General features: G+C 36.5%; 1 pseudogene across 1 annotated transcript in view; it reads left to right on the forward strand.

Moving 5' to 3' along the window:
* LOC143256267 (uncharacterized) overlaps positions 1-4,367 on the forward strand; it is a 60,481-nt pseudogene extending 56,114 nt beyond the window's left edge. Inside the window, exon 5 of the transcript XR_013031222.1 lies at positions 104-4,367. The product of XR_013031222.1 is annotated as an uncharacterized LOC143256267 (transcript). The remainder of the gene's footprint in view (positions 1-103) is intronic.
* The last annotated feature ends 1,633 nt before the right edge of the window (positions 4,368-6,000 follow it).

Raw genomic sequence — 6,000 nt, forward strand, 5'->3', positions numbered from 1 at the left:
TAACCTCTGTTCGCCAGTCTCGTATATGTACTGTTTCTAAATCACACAAGGTTTGTCTTGATGTAAATCATTTTAATGATTATATTTTTTAAATTCCTTGCAGATCTTCACCGTACAACTTCAGTCTCTCCACGTCACCACAAACACGTCGACGCATGTTGGCCATTTCTTCGGGTCAGCAAGACATTGGCCCATCTACTGACACACATGACATTCCACCACGTGAACCGTCAAGAAGTTCTCACTACAGCGACGACTCGTCGACATCTAGTGCCAGCCTATATTACTATAGTGAAAGTTCATCTCAAGAGGAAGGCAAGTTTGCAAGGTCATCGCGGCCACTACCCTGCACTGCAGATAGTTCTTCCGAATTCTCTGAAGGAGAAAGTCGAGCAGGTTCTCGAATCTCTAGTCAACCCCGAAAATCCAGTCTTCGGAAGTTGTATTGCATGTCAGAAAATGGGGACATGGTTGACAACTGTTCCCGTGTATATTTGTCAGATGGTTGTGACTCTGGCTTTGGTCCCGAATCGTCAGAAACAAGTTCAGTCCTTTCGGGAGATGACCAGCGAAAAGTTAGGGACATGGGAAAAACTAGGTTAAAGGACACAAAGCAAACTCCTGGACAAGTCTCTAAAGATGCCCCTGTGGATTCAAGTTTGTCCGACGGTAGCACACCAACTTTAAAGTCTGTAAAGAAAGTCAAACAAGTTTCAGTAAGCCCATCTGGAAGGAAAATGACACCAAACATTAGTTATAAATCTCAAAGCACGGAAAATTTATACTGGTGCAAATATAGCGAAAGAGTCCAGATGAATCGCCAGAACAGTTCCAGATCATCAGTTTATGGTCATAAAGACCGATGTTCGTTAACAGATTCTTCAAGCTGTACATCAACTATTCCTAGATGTTATTCTCAAGCTAGTGATATTGGTGGACTTGGATCATCTTTGACCAGAAACACTCCAGGACGGTTTTCATATAAACCCCCGACAGACGTTCGGCCAAAAGTGGACACAGGAAGTAAAACGTGGGCTTTCAGACAGCGTTCCACTAGATCTTCCATCAGCCCCGATTTCTGTCGTAACCCTTCTAGAGGAAGCAACATTTCTCCTATTAAGACTAAAACAAACCTCAAGTCCCGAAGTGCCGAATCAAGCCCTGCCAAATCGATTGTAACAGCTACTAAAGTGCAGAAACTTCTAGAAGACATTGATTTAGCCACAGATGACACATTTTTCAATGAAATGCAGAGATTTATAAGTAACTATCGAGAGAAAATCGAGAATAAATTACAAAATGAACAAGAAGATTCACATTTGAACGATGTTGAGAGCACTTCATCAACACCAACCATGTTATACTCTCCAGATTCTGATCGCCCACCAAGTCGTGGTTTCGGTTATAATCAACAGTCCCCCAAGTTTCGACCTAGGAGAGAAAGTCAGGGAGGATCCACAAAAATTCCACTACCAGTTTGGTATAACAAATAACACCCACGAGTTTTTGGGGTCAGTAACCATGTCTTCTTTCGCTTCGTATTTTGAGATCTTAAGCAAAACTTACAAAAAAAAAAAAAGTTTGTCGTAGAAGAATAAAAATGAGTTAAATTCTTCCAGATTTTCAACCAAAATTTACAAAAACAACTCTTTATCAGTATTATAGAAAGAAGCCGCTTTTTTGTAGATTGTCCATTAACTGAAGAATCACTCATTTCATCAGAAATGTTTAGGAAAATCAATATGGTAGGAGGTCATACGATTCAACACGTGTTTGTATCACATTTGTAGAGGGATGCTAGTCGTTCCTTTTCTTCCTATGAATGGGTAATAAACACTAAATAAACAAAACAACAATAAACTAATTGATTTCGATTAAAGCAGAGCCATTTCAGTATTTACTACTACAGTAATGACCGTGATTCATCCAGTTCGGATATTATTTTAGAGACAGAGGTCAGTAGAGTTTTTAGTGTGCTATAGACTTCAAACAAATATAATACACAAGTGATTCAATGTCAACGTTTGTTTACTTTAGGATAACCTGGAGCAATATTTTTTCTTGTGGAATTTTCGTGTTTGCCAGTAAAATTGAGGATAATATTCTTAAAATAAACTCAAACAAGCAAACTTAATGTAATGAGGGTATACTTGTGTGGTTCCTTTGAGTGTAGTTAGGTAACAGAGCAGTTCAGTGAGAGCAAAAGGGTATACCCATAGGTATTCATAGTTGTAGTTGTATAGCAGAACGAGCCAATTAATTCAGAAAGGATGTATTCAAAGATACCCTTGGCTATAACACAGAAGACTGTTGTAGAAATAGTGTACCTAGATACCTTTTGTTATTGTAAAACAAAACGGGACAACTAACACACACTCTTGACTGTAGTTAAAATAAGCCAGTTGGTACATAAACAGACTAGGATATGACACTGTCATTATATAACAGAGTAGATATAACTGAGAATTTCTGGTTTTAGTAAATGTTTGTTTTTCTCTTTTTTTGGGCGAAAGAGAGCAATGTACTGCTTGCTTGAATTTCACTTGTTTATTGAGGATCTCTTGATAAACAATCACTGATGATTTTTAACTTCTTTTTCGGATAGTTTTAAAAGCTGGATTTCTAGTGCCTCGTGTAATTTTAATGTATTTAGTTTGTGATATTAGATAATCAAAGTTTTGAATGAATAATATTGACGAATAGAACGTATAATATTTATTAAGTGGCATATTAGACTTTAAGAACCGCGATATTTTGTCTAAAGACGGTTTTATCTAATCTTTATGAAGTGATGACTGCTTTTACCAAAGTCGCTGTGGACGACGAGTTTACCTAATTTTGTATGTGCAATGATGACCGGTTGTAGTTTTAGTACAATGTAAACTAAATTGTTTTACAAACTCCTTTTATAATGGTGACTGGTTTTAAATGGTCTTTGTGTAGTGATGACTGGTTTACCTCAATTTTTCTGAAATAACTGGTTCTCCTAAATCTTTTTGGTAATTACAACTAGTTTAATAAAATTTGTGTGGTGATAACTGGTTTATCTGACTCTTTTTGTAGTAATGACTAGCTTTAGAAACTGTGTGGTGATAACTGGTTTATCTTACCCTTTTTGTAGTGATGACTGGTTTTATCAAATTATTTTTGTTTTTCTGAATGCATGACATGCGAAATCTTGAATGAATATATTTTAGTTTAACTATCCATGCTGAGCTTATGTCCATATCGACTACCCATGGGCTGGTTTGAATAATTAAATAAATCTGATTACTTAGATCTATTGCTCTAAACAAAGGGTAGTTCTAATAGTCTGTATAGCTACTGAGACTTCAGAAAGCCAGCTTGTTTTTACATGTAACATGGACGATTCCCGATGCTGTGTATTTGTATGCACAAATGTAAATTTGTTTTAAGAAAGGATTTCGTAAGATCGGTGACCTCAGTAACTGTACGGCTTAATATTTGTCAAATATTTAAACTGCCATCACACAAAGTCCGTTTCTTTGTTTACTTGTTATTGTTGATTTGTGTCGTTTATTTCCCGATACTTTATAATAATTACATAAAAGCATTATTATTTTAAGAAATATTCAGTTCAATCGAAAATCCCAAAGTTTAGAAACAAAGACGATTCCTTTGAACTATTTTTACAAGAAATACTTAATACTCACTGTACACGTGGCACGAGTTTGGTGGAAAAGCTCAGTATTGATTTTACACACGCATTTACTAACAAATAGTCATAGTTTTGTCAGTGAATGAATATAGAAAATCTATCATTGTTACTAGTTGTTACAGACATTGTTAGACTACTCGTTTCGTTTTGAAGACAACTTGTTAAAATCTTCGTATCATAATAACTTTGATTTGAAAATCTCAATTGTTATTTGCGTACATTTAAATATTCTGAAATGAAGCTTTAGATATTTCAATATGGTACTTTTTCTGCGATAAAGATAATCCGAGTTCCTTTTTCTTTATCGCTAAAGAACTTTGTTTTCGTTCGGACTTTTCGGCAATTATAAATATGCCGACCATAATGTGGTTGAAATGCTATTATTATATACTCTACTAATTCTTCAGAATCCCTAATGAACGGGAAAATAATGTAGTGTTACAAGATTTAATACTAATAATGTTTAACTCATTACAGTCATGCTACGCCATTTTGGAAATGTTCGCACCATAACGAATGATTTAAGTTGCATTTGTTTCAACTGTTAAAATTTAACATTGCTGTACTGAATTATGGAACAACCCTGTAGGTAACTTGATTCAATTACATTTGTCTAGTGACAGTGATTAATAAAATAATTTCTAAAATAAAATAGGATGGAAATCAATAAATTCATTTTCAGCAGCCATGGCTTGTACCACGTGTCTTTTTTTTTTTGCGTGTATGTTTTAGAACCGAGCTAAATCGGTCTTCTTGCTAAGTGAGGACTGACATGCCACGTGCCATTTTGTGTGCGTCTTGGAGTCGAGCTCATCTGTCTTATTACTTGAGGATTGGAATGGCCTGTGATTTGGGCGATCGACTTCCTTCATTGAACATCTTTTCTCTTTCGGGGACATAATGATGTGAGAGTGAAACCAAATTATTTAATTACAATAACCAAAGAGTTTGTATTGACTAGTTGTCTTACCTCTAGTCCATCATTTCTAGATTATAAACGGTTAGGACAGAAGTCTCGAGTAGCTTCTGTGCGAAATTCAAAACAAACGCATGAAGTGGTTTACATAGTTTTAAATAAACAATGCCCATTAATTAAAAAGTATTCGATTTTCAATGCGAATACGTGTGTTTAACAGAAATAATGAAGCTCTCAGGGGCATCACAAACATGCCTTTATTAAAAAAGCTTCCCACGTATCCCAAATTTTTAAATTAATAGTAACCGGATATTTACCATTGGGGTTTTGTTTGATAATGGTTTGGGTACTGTCGTTCTGATTGAGAAGTATGTTTTTGAATTTTGCACACAGCTACACCAGAGTTAGCAGTGTAAGACTAGGAATTCCCTCTAGGAATGCAGGTATTTATTACCACGCATCGTAAACTCTTGAGCTGTTCTTTTACCAGTTAATAGTGGGATTGACCATACCTTTATAATTCCCCCACAAATGAAAGGACGAGCACATCTAATGGGACGGGGATTGGAACCCGCGATCCTAGAATTACGAGTCAAGTGCTTTAACAACCTTGGTGTGCAATACATTCCTCTGCATTCTATATCTCGCATCTTACGGATTTAAGAATTAATGTTAAAATATAATAATAATATAATGCAACGTTAAAATATAATAATAATAATAATTTTGACTAATCATTATTCGCCACCTTCGTTATTTTTGTCGTTGTTGAATGGCATCATTTCCGAAGCCTTTATGTAACTCCAGATTAATGCATGGGCGGACCGGGCTGAAGCCCAGGGCCTTAAGCTATGACTAACTTGTATAGGCCCCCTCGAGACAAAACTTCTACGTGCAATACTATATGTATCCTAAGAATGTCCACACAATCTGTAATTACCAAGAACACGGACATGTTTCTTTACTAACATTTTATATTAATTGCTGTATCGAGAAAAACAGTGCTTGTATCAACTTTCGCACAAAGCGATATATACAAAGAAATCTGCGCATAACCGTCCCTCACTTTGAACCAATAGACTTGAAGGAAGGATTTTTTTTTTCGTTTATTTTTGAATTTCGCGCAACGCTACAAGAGATCTGCGCTAACCGTCCCTAATTAAGCGGTGTAAGATAAGTAGAGGGAAAGCACAGTCATCACCACCCACCGCCAACTCTTGGGCTACTCTTTTACCAACGAATAGTGGGATTGACCGTCACATTATAACGCCCCCACGAATGATTAAAAGGCGAGCATGTTTGGTGCGACCGGTATTCGAACCCGCGACCTTAGGATTACGAGTCAAACGCCTTAACCCACCTGGCCATGCGCACCGAAGAAGGGAGGAAGCAATCAACAGCACCC

This window comes from Tachypleus tridentatus, chromosome 7 (genome assembly GCF_004210375.1).
Source record: "Tachypleus tridentatus isolate NWPU-2018 chromosome 7, ASM421037v1, whole genome shotgun sequence".
NCBI classification, from domain to species: domain Eukaryota; kingdom Metazoa; phylum Arthropoda; class Merostomata; order Xiphosura; family Limulidae; genus Tachypleus; species Tachypleus tridentatus.